The sequence below is a fragment of the Delphinus delphis genome, chromosome 3, assembly GCF_949987515.2.
Source record: "Delphinus delphis chromosome 3, mDelDel1.2, whole genome shotgun sequence".
NCBI lineage: Eukaryota > Metazoa > Chordata > Mammalia > Artiodactyla > Delphinidae > Delphinus > Delphinus delphis.
In genome coordinates, this window is record NC_082685.1 from 28,711,678 (window position 1) to 28,737,372 (window position 25,695).

The 25,695-nt window shown below is 45.1% G+C and overlaps 1 long non-coding RNA gene across 1 annotated transcript in view; it reads right to left on the bottom strand.

The window, feature by feature from the left end:
* Nucleotides 1-2,610: 2,610 nt before the first annotated feature.
* The window catches only part of LOC132421959 (uncharacterized), a 48,686-nt gene continuing 25,601 nt past the window's right edge, over nt 2,611-25,695 (bottom strand). Inside the window, exon 4 of the long non-coding RNA XR_009518793.1 lies at nt 2,611-2,762. This is a non-coding gene — a long non-coding RNA (uncharacterized lncRNA). The remainder of the gene's footprint in view (nt 2,763-25,695) is intronic.

Sequence of the window (25,695 nt, forward strand, 5' to 3'; positions counted from 1 at the left end):
CTGCATGTCCGGAGCCTGTGCTCCGCAGCGGGAGAGGCCAGAGCAGTGAGAGGCCCACGAACCGCAAAAAAAAAGGAAAAAAAAATGTAGTCCTCACAAGAAAAATGTGTAACTATGTGTGGTGACGGGCTGTTAACTTGACTTATTGTGGTGATCACTTCACAATATCTACAAATATTAAACCATAACCTTGTACGCCTGAAACTTGTTATACGTCAATTATATCTCAGTTTTAAAATATGACACAGTATGGATATGATAAGGCTAAGAATCCACTTTGTGGAGTCCAGCACACCAAGTAAATATAGGTGATAAATGCAGATGCCAATATTTGGCAGCTAAAAAAATAACACCAAGTTTTTGTGTTCCTTTGGTTTTGTTTTTAAAGCGAATGGTGGTTTTTTTTAATTTATTTATTTTATTTATTTTATTTTTGGCTGCACTGGGTCTTCAGCCAGTGCAGTCAAATGCAAATCAAAACTACAATGAGGTCTCACCTCACACCAGTTAGAATGGGCATCATCAGGGGCTTCCCTGGTGGCGCAGTGGTTGAGAGTCCGCCTGCCGATGCAGGGGACACGGGTTCGTGCCCGGGTCTGGGAAGATCCCACATGCCGTGGAGCGGCTGGGACCGTGAGCCATGGCCGCTGAGCCTGCGCGTCTGGAGCCTGTGCTCCGCAACAGGAGAGGCCACAGCAGTGAGAGGCCCGCGTACCGCAAAAAAAAAAAAAAAAAAAGAATGGGCATCATCAGAAAATGTACAAACAGCAAATGCTGGAGAGGGTGTGGAGAAAAGGGAACCCTCTTGCACTGTTGGTGGGAATGTAAATTGATACAGCCACTATGGAGAACAGTATGGAGGTTCTTTAAGAAACTACAAATAGAATTACCATATGACCCAGCAATCCCACTACTGGGCAAATACCCTGAGAAAACCATCATTCAAAAAGATACATGCACCCCAGTGTTCACTGCAGCACTATTTACAATAGCCAGGTCATGGAAGCAACCTAAATGCCCGTCGACAGACGAATGGATAAAGAAGATGTGGCACATATATACAATGGAATATTACTCAGCCATAAAAAGGAACGAAATTGAGTCATTTGTAGAGACGTGGATGCATCTACAGACTGTCATACAGAGTGAAGTAAGTCAGAAAGGGAAAAACAAATATCGTATATTAACGCATATATGTGGAACCTAGAAAATGGTACAGATGAACCGGTTTTGCAGAGCAGAAATTGAGACACAGAAGTAGAGAAAAAAACGTATGGACACCAAGGGGGGAAAGCGGTGGGGGGCAGTGATGAATTGAGAGATCGGGACTGACATGTATACACTGATGTGTATAAAATAGATGACTAATAAGAACCTGCTGTATACAAAATAAATAAAATAAAACTCAAAACTTAAAAAAAAAACAGTGTTTGGAGAAGTGGAAGATTTCCTAGTCACAGGTGAGAAGGTGAATTCACAAAACAAGGTGAAAAAACTGAACTTCATCGGGCACGTACTCTTTTAACACACATCTATACACAACCAAAGCAATGCTGCCAGAAGCTTCTCTTCTCCCCATTTAACCAATGAGTGAGAAAGACTTGAATCCCACAGATAGGAAATGGCAGCGGGGTAATTTGAACCAGGTTAAACTAAGAACAACAGGCCCATGTCCTTTCCACGATCACACCATGATTTGCACAAGCCCTTGGCAAGTCTCTTGCTGGACGCCTTCCCACATACAGGGTTGTCTTGTGCAAGATACCAGGGCTCCTGGGATTAAGGAAAGCTGATGAGCAAATTCATTGGAAGACTGAAATCAGACCTTTTGTAAGCACTAGAATAAAGCTGATGCAACTATTCAGGGAAATAATGGGAACAGTTTTTTTTTTTTTACAGAGTGGCTGCTGTGTGCCAGAGGTTTTGCACATTTATCCCCAACCGTCTCCAAAATTCTGCAAGTAGGGATTATTATCTCCATATTATAGATGAAGCACCTGAATCTTAGAGAAGTGATGTCATTACTTGGGGTTCCACAGCTAGTAAACTGCAGAGCTAGGATTCAAACCCAGGTCTGCTAAATCTAAAATTATACATTGTTCCACCCCACTATACTACCCTACCAGCGGCCTCAAAATCAATCTCAATTTTCCAAGGGTAGAAGGAGGGACTGCAACAGGTGTTGTAAAGATAGGAGAAGGTGGTGAGTCCATGGAAGCTGATGCCTGAGTCTCATGGGCAGACCTCAGGCAGGATCACGAAGGTGTAGCTTGTAAGGCTGGTCGTTCCCCAAGGGGCCTTTAGCCCATGCCCGTGATGATCATCTTCCATCATATACATCCTCCATGGACTCAGAACTTTTCAGTTGACGGGGGCCACTGAAATATTATCACCAATATCCTCTACCTGCTCCCACGCCAGAGAGAAAAGCACATGAACTGGGGCCCTAGGGCTGTCACTGACTTGCTAGGTCAATTGGGTAAATATGTCATCTCTCTGAGCATCTGCACCAAAAAACAAAAAGGAATGGGCTGATAAAATCCACTTGCAACAGAGAAAACTTACCTTAAAAGGTTAAAAGGGGGCTTCCCTCATGGCGCAGTGGTTGGGAGTCCGCCTGCCGATGCAGGGGATATGGGTTCGTGCCTGGTCTGGGAGGATCCCACATGCCGCGGAGAGGCTGGGCCCATAAGCCATGGCTGCTGAGCCTGTGCATCCGGAGGCTGTGCTCCGCAACAGGAGGGGCCGCAGTGGTGAGAGGCCTGTGTACCGCAAAAAAAAAAAAAGTTAAAATGTCCTGCATTAACCCAATTTCCAATGGGGGCAGTGGGGGAGAGGGCAGGTACTTTCCCCACATGCCACCAAACAGTTCTCAGACACCAGTTGGGTGTCCTACAATTTCACTCAGTCCTGACACTATCTACCCAGAGATAGCATCAGATTCCACAGGATAAAGGCTCAGTCCTTCAGGACTGCTCCCCAGTCAATTCCAGAAGCCAACTGCAAGTTCAGGTTGTTACATGTACTTCTGATTTGGAGGTTATAACCCCACCTTGGGTTCAAGTAATTTGCTAGAGTGGCTCACAGAACTCAGGATACAGTTTACTTGCTAGAGTATCAGTTTATTACGAAAAGATAAAACTCAGGAACAGCCAGAAGGAACAGATGCCTAGGACAAGCTACGGGGAAAGGGGGAGGAGCTTCCATGCTCTCCGAGCTCAACAACCAGGAATCTCTCTGAACCTAGTCTTCTTGGGTTTCGTTACATAAGTTTGACTGTTAAGTCATTGGCCATTGGCAACTGAACTCAATTTCCCGCCCATCCCGCCCATCCCTCCCCAGGTCAGGGGGTGGGACTGAAAGCTCCAACCCTCTATCACGTGTTTTGCTCCACGGGCAACCAGCTCCCATCCTTAGGTGCTTTCCAGAAGCCACGTCATTACACAACAAAATACATCGTTATGGCACTTATCACAGGAAATTCCAAGGTTTTTAGGAGCACTGTGCCAGAAAAAGGGAGGAAGACCAAATATATATATAGTTGTTTTTTTTTTTTTTTTAACAAATTTCTTTTTATTTTTGGCTGTGTTGGGTCTTCGTTGCTGCCCGCGGGCTTTCTCTAGTTGCAGGGAGCGGGGGCTACTCTTCGTTGTGGTGCACGGGCTCTAGAGCACAGGCTCAGTAGCTGTGGCGCACGGGCTTAGTTGCTCCGTGGCATGTGGGATCTTCCTGGACCAGGGATCGAACCTGTGTCCCCTGCATTGGCAGGCAGATTCTTAACCACCGCACCACCAGGGAAGTCCCCAAATACATATTTATTACAAATCACAACATCGCACTTGGCAAGAACTTACCATGAAAAATACACTATATGAGTACACTTTGTTAAAACTATAAACTTCATGAAGATATGGATGAATCCCAGAGACACTATCTAATCTGTAGTAGGTTCCTGGGGTCGTTATAACAAAGTACCATAAACTGGTTTAAAACAACAGAAATCTATTCTCACACCATTCAGGAGGCCAGAAGCACAAAATCAACGTGTCAGGAAAACTGATTCCTACTGGAGGCCCGAGAAAGAAACTCCCTGCCTCTCTCCTAGCTTCTGGTGTTTGCTGGCAATCCTTGGTACTCCGTAGCTTGTAGATGTATCACTCCAATCTCTGCCTACCTCATCTTCACATGACCTTCTTCCCTGTGTGTCTATGTGTCCTTTTCTGTCTACGGGCACTCTCCTTGGATTTAGGGTCCACCTTTATCCAGTAGGATTTCATCTCAATTGTAAAACAAAAAATGTTGCCCCCCCCCATTCTAGTTCTACAAGGATTAAGTTGCAACCCACCGCAGTTGCCCACCAACAGTTGCCCACCAACAGTGAGCTGTGAGGGGAATTCAGGATGGAGGAAAACAGGAAGCATTCTGTGCTTTGGATATGCAGGCCCTAGATAGTTAAGATGCATATGTAAGGAAAATATTTCAATGACCCCAGATTCTTGCATCTTCCCAAACACAGAAGAGCACTAAAATCATTAATTTGAGATGTCTGTTCTTTGTGATGAGCATTAATCTTTTTACTACAAGTTTTTCCCAATAAATAATTCATATATATCTTGGTTCTTCCCTTATCTCTTTGGAGCAGTTCCTCAGAGCTATCTGAGAGGCTAATCTCCTGGGCTACAGTCCTCAGTGAGGTCCGAATAAAACTGAAACTCTCTTACATTGTGCATTTTTCTTGGTAATGCACAATCTTTACCTTAATTACACCTGCAAAGACCCCAATTCCAAATAAGGTCACGTTCTGAGGTTCTGGGTGGATCCGAACTTTGGGGAGGCACTGTTCACCCCACTACATAATCTAATGTCTTCAAGTACAGCTGAGGAAGCTGAGGCTTTACAAAGGGAAATGCCTTGCCCAAGGTCATACAGTTTTGCGTATAAACGATATTAGAAGGAGGACAGACGCGGGCACTGTGTGACTTTCAGAGACCATACAGTGGTGGACAGACCTTCACGGATCAAGACAAATAAGCCCATCCTGCATGAAGACAACGCAGAGAGAGTCTGCCCAAAGCATGTTCTGCAATTCCAACCCATATTTCTCCTTCCCAGGGAACATAAGAACGTGGGCATTTTGCTCCACAAAAAAATCACTGAAGCCCGAGAGAGAAACCAGAGAGCCAGCAGTGCGTCACTTGCCAGTTCTTTAACCAAACACACAGAGAGTTAGAAGCCACCACCTCTGATGTCCTCCCCCTACAATTTCCTTCACTTACAGTTTGAAAATCCTGGCGGTATTACTCAGAGAAGTACCAGACCCGGTCCACAAGTTTATGACGTACGTTTCTACTGCGTCTGCGCGGCGTCCCTGGGTCTCCTGGCCAGGTGTAGCCACTTGGAATTAAGGGGAAACTTGATCCAGGAGCTGTTTCCCCATGCTTTTCTGCTTGATTATAAATATGACTTTGTGAAAATCCAACCACACCACTGTCTCCATCGGGCTGCATTCTTTTCAAAACTCAACCCTCCTTCATGGGCACAGAGCATCTGTTTCAAGTCAGAAGGCAGGGCAAGGCTGTCTCCCCACATGAAACGGCTCAGAAGCCCCAGCCGTGGTACTTGAAACCTAGTGGCCTGAGATAATTGGCCTCCAAACCAAATTCAGCTGCTGAGACCTGATCAGAAACTGCTGGGTTTCTTTTTCCCTAAACTGATCTAATTCCCACCCACAAGCCCTCTGACCTTCCTTCCTTTCTTGGAAATGCCTGGAGGACTGCTTGGGTGGGCACCAAAGCCTCCGGGAGAAGAGATAGGACTGAAAGGTGCAAAGGGGATGAGGAAAAAAGCCAGACACAAAAGGTCACATATTGTATAAGTCCATTTATATAAAGTGTGCAGAACTGGTACATCCATAGAGACAGAAAACAGCTTGGTGGTTGCCAAGGTCTTGGGGGAAGAGGGTTGAGGGGCGGCTACTTAATAGTTAACGAGTTCCTTTTGAGGCTGATGATGGGTGCACAGCAGTGTGAATGCACTAAAGGAAGCTGAAGTGTATACTTCAAAGTAGTTAATTTTATGTTGTGTGAACTTCACCTCAATGTCTAAAAAATTCTAAAAGGGAAGGAAAAAAGAGGGGGAAGGGGATGAGGAAGGAAGCCCTGCCGCTGAAGTGGGCTTTCACAAAAGCCAGCCTCAAGGACAGCAGGGACTCAGTCTAAGTTAACCCCTCCCTTTCCAGAGGGAAGCCTTAGGCTGCACGCCTGTGGCATTTTCCCAAGGAGCTTCAGCTGAGAAATTGCACATCTGCGCCACCTGGTTGTCCCCTAAAGCTAGAAAGTTCTCCTCTCTAATGGTCAGCTCAATCATGGGTTCTTTTCTCTGATAATGTTTTTAAAGAGAGAGGGCCTGCCTATTTCAGGGGCTTAAAATGAAATAAAGTGGAATTAAGCGCAGTGGGGAAAAAAAAATTTTAATTTAGGATTCTCCGCTTACTTATTCAGAAGTGCTAAAAACGTGCATTGCCTTTTCTAAGTTGAACTGAATCTCTGTTTTGAGCCCCCATCCTGCTGCAAAGCAAAAACTTAATCTCATTCAGTTCAGCCTCTGCCACTTTGTTCAGGATCACACCTAAATTCTATATGAATGTGAATTCTATGCGAAGGTGTCTGCCCCTTGCTGTCCTCGTGTATTCCCGTGAGCTGCTGAGATGTCCCGATATTCATCTGGACCTCTGGACGTGTCTTGTCTACTTTTGCCTCATCTATCCAGTAGGTCTTCTCTAGGTCTGCAGGTTCTCTATGCCACCTCTCTGCTCCCCACGGATGTCTGGGAACCCTTGGTGGCCCCGATGCCATGCTGGGACCATCAGAAATGAGGGGGAGCTAAGGCTGTTCACCCACTTGCTTGCTACCCTTAGACACGTGGAAAAGTCATTCTCATGCGCTCCCACTGTTTCTACTCTACTCCTTTCATGCCATGTTATGGCACAGGCTATCTCTGGGAACGTGCCCAGGTTCTGCTGACAAAGCAGACACAGGTCTCCTCTACTCTGGGATTCGCCAAACCTATATGCAGTCTCTAAAGTGGGATTCAAATCCACACCTGATTTGAAAACACAAGTACTTCTTCCTAAACAACACTACCTCGTTGCATTTAAATGGGCACCTTAGAAAGACATCAGTGTTTTGACTACAGTTCGGGTGAGGAGACTTTCAGGTAGAAAAACTGAGATATTCCTACAGAAGAGCCTCAAGAGCATTGTTAATGGGGTGCAGAAACAGAAACCTACAAACAGAAGGGTGTCAGTGTGCCCCACGCACTCTGCACTCCCACCCCTCACTTCTCCAGGGTTCCCTATAGGAAACCCCTGAGAAGAAATTAACTTGGAAAAGTCAAAAAAAACCCCACAGGAGTCCATACAAAAATGAATATCTGAAAATTCCAGGCAATGGACAAACCTTGAAAACATATACTAAGTGAAGAGAAACCAAACACAAAAAGCCACATATTGTATGATTCCATTTATACGAAATGTCCAGAATAGGCAAATCCAGAAAGTAGACTGATGGTTGGCAGGGGCTGGGAGGAAGGGGGAATGGGGAGTGACTAAATATTTAATGGTATGGGGTTTCCTTTGGGGGTGATGAAAATGTTCTGGAATTAGACAGTGATGATGGTTGTACAACATCATGAATGTACTAGAAGTTACTGAATTATACAATTTAAAATGGGAATTTTCTATTATATGAATTTTACCTCAATATAAAAAAAATATTCCAGGGACTTCCCAGGTGGCGCAGTGGTTAAGAATCCACCTGCCAATGCAGGGGACACGGGTTTGAGCCCTGGTCCGGGAAGATCCCACATGCTGCGAAGCAACTAAGCCCGTGCGGCACAACTACTGAGCCTGCGCTCTACAGCCCGCAAGCCACAACTACTGAGCCCGCATGCTGCAACTACTGAAGCCCACGCGCCTAGAGCCCGTGCTCCGCAACAGGAGAAGCCACCGCAATGAGAAGCCCGCGCAGTGCAACGAAGAGTAGCCCCCGCTCGCCACAACTAGAGAAAGCCCAAGCACAGCAATGAAGACCCAATGCAGCCAAAAATGAATAAATAAATGAATAAATAAATAAAATTAAAAATTACTTGAAAAAAAATTAAGCCAGGGGACTTCCCTGGTGGTCCAGTGGTTAAGACTCTGTGCTTCCACTGCAGGGGGCATGGGTTGATCCCTGGTCAGGGAACTAAGATCCCACGTGCCACGTGGTGCAGCCAGAAAACAAAAAATTAAGCCAAACATAAACCCCCAAACTGAAAAATACAACATTTGAAATTAAAAGTTCACTAGATATGATAACAGCATACTGGATATTCTGAAAGTATAAGTGAAAGTGAGGGCAGGTCAACAGAAATTATCCAAACTGAACCACAGCAGAAAAAAAATTTTTTTAACATGAACAGAGCATTGATGGGAAAAATTAAGTAGTCTGACATTGGTGTTATTGGAGTCTCCGAAGAAGAGGGCAGAGAAAATTGGTCAGAAAGCAAATATCTGAAGAAATAATGGCTGAAATTTTTGCAAATTCGATAGGAAAAAATTTCAATCTACAATTCAAGAAACTCAGAACACCCCAAACATGATAAATATCAATACAAAGAAAACCATGCCTGGGCACATCATAATCAAATTACTGATGAGTAAAGATAAGGAGAAAATCTTTAAAATATCCAGAAAATAAAAGACACAACTCATACAGAGGAACAAATATAATCACAGCTTACTACTCATTGGAAACAATGGAGGCCAGAAAACAACATCATGACATCTTTAAAATGCTTCAAGAAAAGTAAAGGGGCCGCTCCTGCAACATCTGTGAAAAACCTACCCATACATGAATATTATTTTCTTCAAGCATCTGCTCTCAACAGAGGAAAAGTTCAATGTTTTACCATTGATACAAAGGTAGCCCTGAGCTTTTAGTCTAAGTCCCAGCTCTACAAATATACATTAGCTGAGTGCTATTTATCTCTTTGAACCCAAGTTCTCATCTGTAACTGGGGATGATAATAGTACCTTCACCTCGAAGGGCTGCTGGGAAAACTAAATGAGGTTGTAAATGTAAGCACTTAGCACAGTACCTAGTAAGTAATGGGCTAGCGACCACAGGGTGAGCAGGAGATGGAGAAGACTCAGACAATGTGGTCCATGTCCCCCAGAGCTCTTTCCAACCAGCTAGGCAACCAAGGTCTATGGCAAGGATACAGGATGTGCTGAGGGATCAAAGGCGCGATTCCAAGCACATCTTTGAGACCAGGTGAATGGAACCACATCTGAGTTACCTGAACTGAGAGTGTAGGAAAGGTAGCTCCCTGGATTAAAACTAGAGGCTGTTACTAAAGAAGTGGGGGGGGCTTCCCTGGTGGCGCAGTGGTTGAGAGTCTGCCTGCTAATGCAGGGGACACGGGTTCGAGCCCTGGTCTGGGAGGATCCCACATGCCGTGGAGCAACTAGGCCCGTGAGCCACAACTACTGAGCCGGCGCGTCTGGAGCCTGTGCTCTGCAACAAGAGAGGCCGCGATAGTCAGAGGCCCGCGCACCGTGATGAAGAGTGGCCCCCGCTTGCCACAACTAGAGAAAGCCCTCGCACAGAAACGAAGATGCAACACAGCAAAAATAAATAAATTAATTTAAAAAAAAAAAAAAAAGAAGTGGGGGTAGTGGAGGAGGGAAGGCAAAGAACAAATGTTCACCATGCAAACTAAAGGGGGAGCACAGTTTTTTCCTCAAGGAGCTCATGTATAAGGAAATAGTTTGGTAGGAGACAGAATACAAGGCACTAAGCGTTATGATAGAGGGATGGGCAGGTTATAAAGGGGCAAAAAGTGACAGGAGAAAGGGGTGATCAGAGGAGATTTCCTAGAAAAAATAAAATTTGAAATGAATATTCAAGAACAAGTAGGAGTCCACAAACAAAAAAGAAGGAAAAGATCTTTCAGGCAAGTGAAGAGAAGAGACTGGAAGAATGCGTGGGAGAAGAGGCAGGAGAGACAGAAGGAAGCAGATCATACGCTGCTTTGTAAGTCATGCTAAGGAATATGACTTTTTCCTCTAATGAGTAGCTTTCAATGTGTTTTCCTTACTAAGAGCCACGATGATAAAATCATTTCACATGGCAACCTGGACCATACGTACATACATATAAACGTCATATGTATAGATGTGGCCATATGTACATATGAATCTCAAATGTAACTACCTTGGAAAAACGTTTGGCAGTTTAAACAGGCATCATACATCCACCCTGTGACCCAGAAATTTTACTCCTGGTAGTATGGCCAAAAGGAATGAGTGGATATGCCCACAAAAAGACATACCCGGGAATATGCACAGGAGCTCTGCTCCTAATAGCCAAACACTGGAAACAGCCTAACTGTCCATCAACAGGAGAATTGTATGATTAAATTGCAGTATATTCATACAATGGAATACGATGATGAAAATGGACACACTACAGCGACATGTGACTTCACGAATGTGTCTCAGACATAATATTGAGCTAAAGAAGCCAAACCCCAAAACAGTATATATTCTTTGATGTCATTTAGTTCAAGAATGGGCAGAACTAATTGAAGCAGGTGGAGCAGAGGTGGGTGTGGGGTGTCATAACTACTCCAGTTATGACAGGGAAGGGGCAGGAAGGAGCTTTCTCAGGTGCTAGACATGTTTTATATCTAGATCTGGGTTAGTGGCTAAATGAGAATATGAATATATAAAAATTCGTCAAGCTGCACACTTAAGACCCTGCACTTACCTTGAATAAATGTTATACCTCAATGCAAAGTTGTTAAAAATGATGCCACACTATCCTAAATACATGTCAAACGTGGAGCTCAAATTCCCATTTAGAATATGCACTTGCGTTTATAACAATCTGAAATAAACCATACTGAAATAAACAATTGTCTCACAAAATAATCCATGTGATTGAGGCTGACATTTAGTCTATTCAATTTTTTTTTTTTAATGTTGGCTGACTATAACTCACTACACTGATTACATGGCCCACTAAAGGTCGTAATCCATTATTTGAAAACCTCAGTGCTAGACAATAGGGATCCACTGAGGGTTTTAAGAGGAGTGACCTGAACAGGCTAGGGTTTCAGAAAGCTCCCTCTGAGGCACCGTGGAAGATGGATTCAATGAAGCTGGATCTGGGAGATCAGGTGAGGAGGCCATTAGGTTTGGGGAGGGTCCCTAGAAGAGGGTCTTGAGCCAGGTCTCTTGCTTTCAGATTGTGGGTTTTTATCTATGCTCTGCATTGATCTGACCCTGCATCACACCTGGCCCCTGGTGCCTGACACGGAGTCCATCGCACCCATCCTACAGGTGGATGGCATTCCCCATTGGGAGTGGCTGGCTGAGAGGAAGAATGCCCATCCTTTCCACCATCGTTGCAGTGTTACAAGGACATGGGGCTGAAGCCTTCCCTCCCTCTCTTCCCAACAAGCAGTGGTTGCTCCATAATATGATTAGAGACAGGGGTCTAGGTCAAAGCTGACAAGGAAAGAAAGCAGTTTGTATGTCCCTGTCCTTTCCCAGACATCAAACAAGCCACTTCATGTGTGTTACTTCAGTTCATTCCTACAACAGCCCTTTAGAACAGGTATGATCATCTCCAAGGATGAAGAAAAGTGAGGCTCGGAGTGGGGAAGTGACACTACACATCCACGGCCCTGAAGCTGTTATGTGATAAAGCCAGGCTTAGAATCCAAATCTGCTGATAGAAGGTCCAAACTATTAGGCTAATGTGAGCGCGTCCCATCTTGATTTGAAATGCTGGCCTGATTCATGACATGTGCTAATGCCCATGGGCTCTGTGAAATCTTCCAGGGAGGGTGCAGAAACCTTGACTAAGCAGTCTGCCCTCTGGGTGCACTGGGATTTCATGCTCTTTGTTTGAACCATGGTAACTTATGACTTTTCTCACTTCTTTTTTTTTTTTTTTTTTTTTTTTAGTTAACTTATTAATTTATTTATTTTTGGCTGCGTTGGGTCTTCGTTGCTGGGTCTTCGTTGCTGTGCGTGGGCTTTCTCTAGTTGCGGCATCCGGGTGCTACATTTTATTGTGGTGCATGGGCTTCTCATTGCAGTAGCTTCTCTTGTTCCGGAGCTCAGGCTCTAGGCGCACAGGCTTCAGTAGTTGTGGCACACGGGCTCAGGAGTTGTGGCTTGCAGGCTCTAGAGCTCAGGCTCAGTAGTTGTGGTGCACGGGATTAGTTGCTCTGCGGCATGCGGGATCTTCCCGGACCAGGGATCGAACCCGTGTGCCCTGCATTGGCAGGCAGATTCTTAACCAGGGCGCCACCAGGGAAGTCCCTTTTTCTCACTTCTTTAATCTTTGTTTCAGTTCTGCCAGGGGTTCTGACTGTCGCAGACCTCACAGCTCCAGGACCCAGCACTGGGCAACTTTGGCAATTGGTCCATGACCTCATCTCTCTAGCCAGGGATAACAGGCTAGGGAACTGGTGATGGATGGCAGGTATTCTGGAGGCTCCAGGAGAGTGGAGGTCAGGAAGGGCCATGTCCCTGGATACCAGGCCCAGCCTGGCCTAACAACCATCCCTATATTTCTACGCAAGTGTCACAAGAAGATGAGGAGAAGCTGCTGAAATGCCTTGTCTCTGAGGCACCATGTTTCCTTTTAGTCACCGCCAGAGACTTCTGGGGGCAGAAGAGGATTCTAGTGGGAAGTCTGGAGACCATGCCCAGCTGGAGCTCTCAGAAGGAGAAACTGAGGCTGATGAGTACCTCCCAGCAGCTCTCATCGTGGTGCCCACTGAGGAGGAACTTCCAGATCACACACAAGCACGTGTACCCGCGTGAACACACACACTCACACGTGTCAGCCAACCCAATCCCTGCTGTCTCCGTCCTGTGCCCTGAGAGGCCTATCCTTTGGGCTTCCTTGCCAGCTGGCTTGGCGCGTGCCCATGGGGCGGGCTCTAGCCAACCCCTTGCCTCTAGTTTTAGGAAGGAAGAGGCATCTGTTCCAGATTGACCCCTGAACTCTGGGAGACACTTGTCACATTCTCAGTGGTTCTCAGGGAGCGCCCTCACTTCATTCAAGGTGTGTGTGGGCAGGGGGAGAAGATACACAGCACCTCTCAAAGAAAGTCCTACTCTTGGTCACTCTCCCTCCACAATCTACCTGCCTCTTTTATATTCTTAAAGTAGCAAAGGGACCAGGTTTTTTGATCCCCATTTAGCATGTCCTGCACAGCTGGTCTATCACCTCCGTTAGATATTAAGGGCTCTGTTGGGCTGCACCCCACAGGCCTGCAAGGCCTGCACTTGCCCAGCTTCAAGACTGAAGAAAGCCCTGGAGTCAGCAACAGAATCATCAATGGTTTAATGGATACGGGAGCTTCCACGTCTGAAGCAAGGTCCTGGAGCGACACCCCACCACGTGTAGCGGACGGTGAGCAGGACATGGTGGTAATCTTCTCTGGGGGAGGTGAGGGGAGGAGAGATTACCAGACAGAGGAGGATTGACATCTGGTAGGCTCATCAGTTACCAGGGAAACCAGCAGAGGGGCACGCCCCTCCCTGCCCCTTTGATAAGAACAATCACCAGCTGGGGTCTGGGGCAAGTACATGGGAAGGTCAGTCATGTGCGTAGGGTGTAGGTGAAGCAGGCACTGGTCAGGCACGGGATGTACAGAGAGCGAGAGAGGAGCCATCCTGAGTGGCCCGACCAGACAGGCTCTTAACACATTTTGTTCTCAGCTCTTGGGGCACTTCCGAGCAAGAGAACCTGAGTGTTAGAAAATCAACGATTCCTGGGAGTATGCGGTGCGGGGGCAAGATAGAGGCAAGAGATTAAGAGATACTAACTACTGTGTAGAAAAGAAATAAACTACAAGGATATATTGTACAGCACAGGGAATACAGCCAATATTGTATAACAACTTTAAATAGAGTATAATCTATAAAAATTTTGAGTCACTACGCTGTACACCTGAAATCAATATACTATTGTAAATCAACTACACACAATGCTGAAAGCTCAGCTTCTCTGTACACGGGTACTGAAGCCGAGTGGGGCCTGGGCACAGAGGCCTTCTTTTGTCCCCCATTTCTTGTAGGCAAGACTCCAGCCTCCATGACCTTCCCTGAGTTCCAAAGGAATACAAAGAGGCTGAGCTTTCAGTAACAGTGCAGAATCAAATCTCGGAGGCAGAGTTCTGGGTGAAGTAGAAAAGGATAGCTTTATTGCTTTGCCAGGCAAAAGGGGACACAGTGGGCTCCGGCCCTCAAAAACTATGTGTCCCAACCCGGGAGGATTTGATGAGGAATTGATGGTTCAAAGGTGGGGTCTCTGACAAGATTAGGGTGTGTGCAGGGCCTGGGTGGTCACATCTCCTAATCTTGATGAGCTTCTCCGGTCCCTTTAATCTCGCCTCAGGTGCTTTCTGGCTGCTCCTCCCTTGATTAGCAACTGTTTGAATCTGCCCTTTGGAACTCAGGGAAGGTCATGGAGGCTGGAGTCATGCCTACAAGAAATGGGAGACAAAAGGGCCTCCCTGCCCGGGAGCCCTACAGGGCCCCGCTCAGTTTCATACCTCAATAAAAAGAAAAAATACATAGAAAAACAAATTAATTTTTAAAAATGCCATAACCCTCCTCCTTCCCTCCTTCTTCCTTCCTCTCTTTTTTGTGCATCTGCATATAGTGGATAAATTCCAATCCTATATGTATAGGTGTGCGCGCGCGTGCACACACACACACACACACACACCCTTCCCATACACACACAAATACAACAAGTAGCTGAAAACAGAGTCTAAGAGACCTAGGTGGTAGAGGTGTTATCTCCACAAGTATCATCTGGGCCCCAAATACCACATGTCAATGACCCCTGTGCCTGGGTCTCCCCAAAGGTCATCAGTAGATCTGAGCTTGTGTCATTGAGTCCTGGCATCATCTGAGCCAATAATCAGGCCAAAATAGATGTTTCTGACGAATGCCTTTCCTGTCGGCAATGCACTGCTCACAGTTCACAAAGCCCCTCTATACCCCTCACTCTATCTCACTCTTGCACAGAGCTCTGTGAGAAGAGAATATTATCTGTCTCTGGTAAAGATGAAGATGCTCATTTCAAGCCTATTGAAGTTCTGAAACAGGAGGGAAGGGGGCAGAGCACAACCTTTAAAAGAATGACATACGAGTTGAGAATACAACATAACTGGTTAGAACCAACTTGGTCCAAGATGGCGGAAGATTTGACTTCCAGTAGACCTTGAGCCTCATTACATGCTCATTGTAATACATTAGCATAAGCTAAATGACGCACCCACAGGCATCATGACAGTTCCCAGGTCAACCATATAAGGCCAAAAAGGGGGCAGTGGCTCTGTTCCTGGAAATCCCCACCCCTTCCCTAAAATAGTTGAAATAATCCTCCCACTCTTTAGCCTGTGAAATTACCCAGCCCATAAAAACTAACCATCCTATATTTCAGGGCCTCTGGCCTTCTGAGATGACCCACACTCTGTCTGTGGAGTGTGTTTGTGGACTGCATTCTGTCTATGGAATGTGTATCTCTCTAAATAAATCCACTCTTTACCTATCACTTTGCCTCTCATTGAATTCCTTCTACACTGAGATATAAAGAACCTGAGCTTCATTAAGTCCTGAGAGCAGGTGTGCAATTTCAATGAACAGACAGTGGGTTTGGGGGCTTCCCTGGTGGCGCAGTGGTTAAGAATCCGCCTGCCAATGCAAGGGACACAGGTTAGAGCCCTGGCCCGGGAAGATCCCACATGCATGGAGCAGCTAAGCCTGTGCGCCACAACTACTGAGCCTGAGCTCTAGAGCCCGTGAGCCACAACTACTGAGCCTGTGCGCCACAACTGCTGAAGCCCGCGTGCCTAGAGCCTGTGCTCCGCAAGAAGACAAGCCACCCAATGAGAATCCCACACACCGCAACAAAGAGTAGCCCCCTCTCGCCGAAACTAGAGAAAGCCCACACAGAGCAACGAAGACCTAACACAGCCAAAAATAAGAAGAAGTTTTAAAAAGACAGTGGGTTCAAGTGCCAATCTGGGCTTTGGCTGGGTTCGAGTCCCGGCCCATGGGTTCAAGTCCCAATCTAAGTTGTGCAGTTTCAGTTCTTTTCTTTGTTTGTTTTTTTGTATTTATTTATTTATTATTTATTTTTGGCTGCGTTGGGTCTTCATTGCTGTGCATGGGCTACCTCTAGTTGCGGTGAGCAGGGGCTACTCTTCGTTGTGGTGCACGGGCTTCTCACTGCAGTGGCTTCTCTTGTTGCGGAGCTCGGGTTCTAGGCACGCGGGCTTCAGTAGTTGTGGCACATGGGCTTCCGTAGTTGTGGCTCGTGGGCTCTAGAGCGCAGGCTCAGTAGTTGTGGCACATGGGCTTAGCTGCTCCGTGGCATGTGGGATCTTCCTGGACCAGGGCTCGAACCCGTGTCCCCTGCATTGGCAGGTGGATTCTTAACCACTGTGCCACCAGGGAAGCCCGTAGTTTCAGTTCTTAATGAACCAAACTAAACACAGTGGAAGAAACCCTGTTTACTTTCCTTCCCCCTCCCCATTTTCCCCCACTGCAAACTTAACTACACCGATACCTCTCCTCCCCTCCTGCAACACTGGGAAAACATCTAAGGCCCGCCTGGGCTCTGGACCCCATCCTTCTGCTTCTCAGGGGAAGTCCCATTTACCATTTATTCCCTCCCTCCTCAAGTAGCTTCAATCTCTCTCTCTCTCTTTCTCTCTTCTGGACCTTCCTAGTCACCTAAGATTCATTTCTAGCATGGTAGAAAGTTAGGCTTATAGAAGAAAATTAGAAAGAGGAAATGGATGAAGGAGAAGAGAAAAGGAAGGAAGGGGAGAAAAAGATGGGAGAGATGGAACTGCCTATTTGCCCGCGAGCAACAAACGCACTTGCAAGTCTTCTGACTTGACACTTCCACCCACTATTGCCTTATTGCTCTCCTCTTCTTCACAGCCAAACATTTTGGGGGAAAGGTCTGTATATGTCTCTACTTCTTCACCTCCTGTTTATTTCTCAACCAGCTGCCATGTGGCTTCTGTCCCTTCCTCTCCACGAAAACTGATTTAAATTCACCAGGGAGCATCAAGGTGCAAAATCCAAGACTGAAAAAAAAAAAAGGTTTCTCCCGAGCACGTGGTCTGAGGATGACACTTCCTCCCACGTTCCCTGAGACTCTCCTTTCCCCTGTCCTCTGTGGCCCTACCTCTTCCTGACGTGTACCCTCCCTCTCCATCTCCTTTGCTTTTTTTCCCCATTAACCCTTAAGTGCCAGGGCTACTTCCTAAGCCTCCTTCATTCCTTGCACTCTTCACTCCCACGGGGAGATGCCATTCAAATCCACAATTCCAACCACCAGTATCAGCTCCCCACTGATGACTACCCAAACCACGTCATAACAACAACAGTAATAAATATTTATTAACAGATAACAAGCAGCAGGTACCATCATCAGTCGTAGCTCATGGATAAGCAAACTTAAGTGACGAGGCTGAGGTCACACGGTTATTAAGAGGCAGCTTTTCAGGTCCACTCATGACCACTTCTGGTTTCCGGCAAGATGAGAAACTGACAAGGGCTGCTAGCTCCCTCTCTCCAAATCAACCCTGAAGAACACGTGAAGGTGAAAGGGGGGTTGATGAATCTGACAGCAGCCTAGGAAATAAGATGACAGTCAAGTGCCAACCAGGTGACAGATTCCGAAGGGGATCCTAGAGCCACTCCTTTCATGTGTTTCCAAGGGGCTGGGGGTGGAATTGCCTGCCAGTCAGTGCTTTGGGGCAGAACAGCAGCAGTAGGGCACTGGCTCGGCTGGGGAACAGAGAACAGCAGGTGCACACAGATGGCCTGGCTCTGGGCACTCCTCCTTGCCCCACAGCCTGAGGCCCCCAGGCCTCCGGGGCCTAAGGATTGATCATTTAACCCCCGTGACACCACCCCGTTACCCCAACATCAACCAATCAGAGAATTGTGCACGAGCTGATCACATACCCCGCGACCCCCTTCCCCCACCTGGTTTTTAAAAATGCTTTGCTGAAACCCTTCGGGGAGTTCAGGGTTTTTTGGGGCGTGAGCCACCGTCTCCTCGACTGGGCCCGCAATAAAACTTTCTCTGCTCCGAACTCCAACGTTTCTGTACTGTTTGGCCTCACTGTGCGTCAGGCGCGCAAACTTGCATCTGATGACAGTTCGTTCCAGGTTGTCATTCCACAGCACTCACCCTGAAGTGGACACCTCCACTCACACTCACACTCTCAGCACTTGGCAGAACACAAGCCATGGCCAGGCCTTCCAGCCCTCCCTCTGGACGAGGTGATGAGCCCCCCAGGAGGTTAGTGCATGTGAGCTCTCACGGTAAAATAACTGATGGGAAGCACCATAAAAGAAAGTCAAAAGGGCATTCAGTGAATATCAGATAAAGCACAATAAACAATATCAAATACGCACAACAAGTATCTTCAAACACATAGAAGAGGATCAGAGTTCATAAAACAATTCAAGAACAAACACGTCTATTGAAAAACCATAGGAACAGTAAGCAACACTGGGTTGAAAAATAGTTTGAAAAAATATAATGGTGAAAAAAATGAACTTCGATAGATTGATTGAAGAGCGGAATGAATAAAGCTGAAGAATGAATTAGCAAGACTGGAAATTCTAGTCTAGACAATCACCCACAGGATAACTGGGAAGAGACTAAAGAAGTATAAAATGAAAAAATAATTTTTTTAATAAAAAAGAAGTAAGGGATATGCAGGAAAGAAGTAGAATTGTCAGCAAATCCCAGAAGAGGAAAAAAATAAACATGGGTAAGAAAATATCTGAAGAAACAATAACCAGTTTTTTTTTCCTAAGATTAGAAAGAAATGAAAGACTTTAAAAGATCTTAACAGAGTAACAGATAGGTATGAATAAACCCACTTATAGTGACATTACAATGATAGTTCAGAACATCAAAAGCAAAGAGAAAATGTAAATGCTTCCAAAGAGGAAGAACAGATCACCTCTTAAAATCAGACAATGGAACTTTGAAAAACATTTATTCAAGTAATATATATATTAATAAAATGATACATAAAATTATAATTATTAAAATTATATATATGTATATAGTATAGCACACCAATTAAAACACACGGCTTGATTTTCACAATGTGAACATATCTGTGTAACTAACCCCCGTATCAAAAAAGATAATGTTACCCACCACCCAACAAGTCTTCTTGGCCCTTACCAGTCACCATTTGCCCCCTAAAGACACCCCTATCCTTACGGCTAACTATCCTTAGTTTTTGCTTTTTTTGAATTTTATATAAATAGACACACACTGTATATACTCATTTGTAACTGGCTTCTTCTGTTCGACATTATGTTTGTAGGATTCACCATGTGGTTGTACCCATGTAGCAATTGTTCATTTATTCTCACTGATGCAAAGCAGAGTTTCTCAATCTCAGCACTATTGACCTGTGTGGGCCAGGTAATTCTTTGATATGGGGAGGCTGTCTTATGCACTGTAGGATGTTTAGCAACATCCCCGGTCTCCACCCGCTAGATACCAGTAGCAATCCTCTCTTCCTGCCCCAACAAGTTGTGATAACCAAAAAATACTTCCAGACATTGCCAAATATCTCCAGGGAGGTAACGTCGTCTTCTCTTAGCACTGCTGTATAGTGCTGTATAGCACTACTCTGTATGAGCATATCAAAGTTTATTTATCTCTTCTACTGTTGAAGGACATTTAGGTTGTTTCCAATTTGGGGCCTCAAAGAATAATAATACTACGAAGGGAAACATTTTCAACAGTTTTAAAGGAAAAGAACATCAAACCCAGAATTTTCATCTATATAAAAAGTCTCAGTTTTATCACTCCAAGATCGCCTTTGAAAATATTTTATAGGTAATATTCCAGCAAGACGAGAAACAAATCCATAGGAAAGCTGTACACCATATGTGAAATAAAGGTGAGTAAACAGCACAGCAAAGATACCATCATCTAAAACAGGACAAACAACTTCCACTTCTGGGTAGGATGTAGGTTGAAACAGGCCAACACTGTCACTAACAGCAACTATTAAGACCAGACAAATTACAAAAAATCACATTCTAAAGGTGTCAAAGGGCTGTGGCACTAATGAGGAAAGGATGGGCTAAAAATCTCAGGGAGGGCAGACTAGTTCAGAAGAGACCTGTCAGATAGGCAGCTGGTATATTCCCCTGGGAGCATTTGCCAAATCTGGCCATGGGTTGAGGACTAGGGACTTGGCCCAGGCAAATAGCCACTGTGAGGGGAAAGGGCAACCATCAAAGCATTCTGCTATTGCTTAGGGCTGGAATGACAAAATCAGAACAAGGAGCCTCAGACACATCTGTTTTTCCTGAGTACGCATTTGCTGACTCCAAAGGCTAGGGGTGCAGCAGGAGGATAAATGAGCTAGGCTAAAAGATTTTGAAAGTCAAATAAAATCTGAGGCATATGCTAGGTCATAAAACAAGTCTGAATAAAGGTGACAGGATTGAAATCATACAAAGTGTGTTTTTCAACCACAATGGAATTAAATTAGAAATCAGTAACAAAGAAATCTGAAAACTCCTCAAAAAAAAAAAAGGAATTCCCTGGCAGTCCAGTGGTTAGGAATGCCGGGGACCCAGGTTCGATCCCTGGTCAGGGAACAAAAAGATCCCTCAAGCCGTGCAGTGCAGTCAAAAAAAAAGAAAGAAAATTCCTCAAATATCTCGAAATTAAACAACATATCTCCAAATAACCCATGGGTCAAAGAAGAAATCACAAGAGAATTAGAAAACATCTTGAACTGACATAACAGATCAAAATTCCTGGGATGTAGCTAAAATAATGGTTAGTCAGAAAGGCACACCTTTAAATACCTATATCAGAAAAGAAGAAAGACCTCAACTTTCTACTTAACTTTCTAGACTAACTTTCTATCTTAATATACTAGAAAGAGATGAAAAACACAATAGAAAAATGTATCAAAGATCTCTTTGCAAAAGAGGATAACCAAATGTCTGAGAAAGATATGAAAGGCCCTCAGCTGTTCTAGTCATTAGAATATGCAAATGAAATCCACCATGTGATACAAACCCATCAGAACCAGAATGGCTAAAATAAAAAGGATGGAAAAATAACATGTATGGGTGATAAAGTGGAGCAATTAGAACTCTCTTACATTGGGGATGGGGTGTAAACTAGCATGCCTACTCTGGAGATCTGTTTAGCCTTATTGACTAAAGCTGACATACTAAACAGGAATGCCTACCTATGCTCACCAAAAGCCATGCACTAGAATGGTTATGACAGCTCGCTTCAAAATCGCAAACAGAACAAGAAACCGGAAATTTACCCAAATGCTCATCAAAACTAAAATCAATAAATAAAATGCAGTATACCATATCATGAAATACTATACAAGATACTACACGACAATGAACAAAACTACAGTGACATACAACCACACAAATCAATCTTCAAAAAGGCTGAGCATAAGAAGATAGATACAACAGAAACAAAAACACATACTGCATGACTTTGCATATAAAATACAAAAATTGTCAAGACGTATACATACATTCCTTTTTTTTTTTTTTGCGGTATGCGGGCCTCTCACTGTTGTGGCCTCTCTCGTTGCGGAGCACAGGCTCGGGATGCGCAGGCTCAGCAGCCATGGCCCATGGGCCCAGCTGCTCCACGGCATGTGGGACCCTCCCAGACCGGGCACGAACCTGTGTCTCCTGCATCAGCAGGCGGACTCTCAACCACTGCGCCACCTGGGAAGCCCCGTATACATTCTTTTAGCAGTCAGAATTGTGGTTTCCCTTAGTGAGGGTATAGGTAGTGACTGGAAATAGGAATAAGGGAAGTTTCTTGAGCGTTAGTAATGTTCTGGTTTTTATTGTGCTAGTTACACTAGTGTATCTATTTTCTGAAAATCCATTAAGCTATACCCTTATTATATGTTTGTGTTTCTATATGCATATAATACTTCAATTAAAGTTTTCAAAAAATCATGTAGCAAGTGACTGAGACAGGATTCACACACAGCTAGTCAGACTTAAGAGACTGAATCCTAAATCTTAAATTTAGAATCAGGGTTACATCATTCTCTGCAATAGTTGAGGGGGAAAAAATTAAGTATATCCCTGTACTACTCAGGATTCTCCAGAGAAACAGAACAATAAGATGTGTATATACATATATATATATATATAGAGAGAGAGAGAGAGAGAGAGGGAGAGAGAGAGAGAGAGGGGGAGAGAGAGGGAGGATTTTTGTTTTTTTAGAAATTGGCTCGTGCAATTCTGGGGGCTGGCAAGTTGGAACTCTGCAGGGCAGGCCCGCAGGCTGCAGACTCAGGAAGGAGCTGAGTTGCAGCTGAAGTCTGAAGGCCCTCTTGAGGCAGAATTCCCTCTTCTTCAAGGGACCACTGTCTTTTTTCTCTGAAGGCCGTCAACCGACTGGATGAGGTCCACCCACATTACGTGGTGTAATCTGCTTTACTCAAAGCCGACTGATTTAAATGTTAGTCTCATGTTTTTGAAAAAGCCTTCACAGGGGCTTCCTTGGTGGCGCAGTGGTTAAGAATCCGCCTGCCAATGCAGGGGACACAGGTTCGAACCCTGGTCTGGGAAGATCCCACATGTCGTGGAGCAGCTAAGCCCATGTGTCACAACTACTGAGCCCGCGCGCCTAGAGCCCGGGAGCCAAAAGAAGCCACCGCAATGAGAAGCCCGTGCACCACGATGAAGAGTAGCCCCTGCTCGCTGCAACTAGAGAAAGCCCACAAGCAGCAATGAAGACCCAACACAGCCAAAAAAGAAAAATGTTAAAAAAAAGAAAATACCAGGCTTCCCTGGTGGTGCAGTGGTTGAGAGTCCACCTGCCGATGCAGGGGACACGGGTTCGTGACCCGTTCCGGGATGATCCCACATGCCGCAGAGCGGCTGGGCCTGTGAGCCATGGCCGCTGAGCCTGCGCATCCGAAGCCTGTGCTCCACAACAGGAGAGGCCACAACAGTGAGAGGCCCGCGTACCGCAAAAAAAAAAAAAAAAAAAGGAAGAAAATACCAAGTGTTGACAAGGCTATGAGAAAACGCCAACCAACCCTCTTGCACTGCTGATGGGAGAGAAAGCCAGAACGGCTAAACTGGAGAGCAATCTGGCAGAACTTCCATCCTTCATCAGTTCTAAGATACACATTTTGTGTGTGCCATGAACTGAGGGGTGATGTCCTGCAGATAAGCCTATGTCCATGCATCCAATTCCCACTGGAGCTTAAATTCATCACGATCTTACTGAAGTCATCGTCTTGCCCTACCCCCTACTCTGTTTCTTCTAGTGAACTCCCTACCAGGTTTACGGTATCACCATCTATTCAGTCACCTAAGAAGGTAACTTGAAAGTCAACTTGTACTCTTCCCACACTCCCTCCCTGTCACGCCTCAGTGGGTTACCAGAGACAACACTATTAACATTTTTTTCTAAGTGACTTTAACTTTTTTTTCCTCAACCTTGAGATCTTACTATTATAGATATAATTTTGTGTCTAGGTTATTAACCAGAGGAAACAAGCATTTCTCCAATCATTAAAAATAAATCTTATAAGCAATATGAAAGATTGCTTCAAAATTCCTCCCTTTAGAGGAGAATGTAATTTTAGCTGCTAGGTAAACACCTTTTTATACCAGTGTAAGGGATTCAGGGGACAAGAGAATGATATAGATGAGATGAGATTGGCCATGTGTTGATAATTCCTGAAGCTAAAGGATGGATTCATGGGAATTTATTAACACTACTCCTTCTACCTTTGTATTTGTTTGAAATTTTCCATAATAAAAAAGTTAAAGAAAAAAAGTGTAAGGGATTCAATATTTCTCAGAGAAGGCCTCTCAGGGCATTTCCTCGGAGTGCTGACCCTTGGGAAGGTCATGTGATGTAAGGGGTTCTGCTTACCATCTGGGGCCCTGTACTCAGACTTCGATTCTAATACCAGTGTGCCTCTTACCAGTCACGACTTAGGAAGTTTCCTTTCTGAAATTCAACTTTCTTTCCCTCCCTCATAGGGTTATTAAGAGGGTTAAAAAGAGCCAGAGCCCTACAAAACAAGAAGCAATCCCATTTATACAAAACACTAGAAAATGCAAACTACTCTAAAGTGACAGCCATCAGTGGTTGCCTGGAGAGGGTAGAGGCAGGGAGGGGTAAGATAACGGGATTACCAAGGGGCATAAAGAAACTTTGGGGGGCTGATAGACATGCTGTCTATCTTATGGTGATGGTTTCAGGTGCAAATACTTACATTAAAATTTTTCTAATTGTACACTAAAAAAAAGGATTAAAAGAAATATGTGTCAAGCACTTAGCACCACACCTAGGGAAGAGTAAGCACTCCATGAATACTAGCCTCCATCATCATCCTCCCTTTCATCATCAAGGTAATTAAGCATTAAGAGAAGCAGACACTCCTAAAGACTGGTTATATCTCCTGATGTTAAAATGGCATCTCAGAGCTTGTGGTCTTGGCTTATTTGATCCTGCATATTTCTGTTCCAATTAATCCTTAACTGCTTCTTGAAATGCAGGAGCATTTTGCCTTCAAAAGTGAGCATTTAATTAATGCTCTCACACATTCTGCGTCCTACCTTCTTATCCTTGAGAAACTTAAAAAATCTAGGACTTCCCTGGTGGCGCAGTGGTTAAGAATCCGCCTGCCAATGCAGGGGACACAGGTTCGATCCCAGGTCCGGGAAGATCCCACATGCCACAGAGCAACTAAGCCCGAGGGCCACAACTACTGAGCCTGCACTCTAGAGCCCGCAAGCCACAACTACTGAGCCCGCGTGCCACAACTACTGAAGCCCGCACACCTAGAGCCCGTGCTCTGCAACAAGAGAAGCCACCCAATGGGAAGCCCACGCACCGCAGCGAAGAGTAGCCCCGCTCACCACAACTAGAGAGAGCCCATGCGCAGCAGCGAAGACCCAACACAGCCAAAAATAAATAAATAAAAATATAAATAAAAATCTAATCGCCAACTTTGGCCTCAAGTCACATGTGAGAAAATAACAGTGTGGGCTAAATACTATGTTGTAAAATGAGAAGAAGAAAGAGAACTGTATTAGCTGAGTACCAACTGTGAGCCATAATCTGGGCTACATGCTTTTTTCACTGAAATTCTGCATTGTAGGCACATTTCTCCTTCCTGGCAGATGAGGAAACCTTGGCTCAGGAAGGGGAAGTGAGTTGCCCACAGTCACACAGCCAGGAAGTGACAGAGTCAGAAATGGAAGTGAATTCTCTCGGAGTTCAAAGCCCTGGCTTCTTCTACTCTATCATGCTGCCCCCAGAACACCCACTGCCCAGAAAAATTCAGATAATGCTCCACTGTCAATAATAGTATTTACTAAGCCGTCACTAGATGCCCGGTGCTAAATCTGTTCCCTGTATTATCTCATTTAATCCTCATATCAACCCTATGATGTGGATACAGGTGCCATCCCCATTTAACAGAAGAGGAAACTGAGGCTCAGAGAAGTCAAGCCCCAAGCTCAAGGTCACGCTGCTGTGAAGTGTCATGGTTGTGAAACAGGAGGTAAGGGGGCAGGGC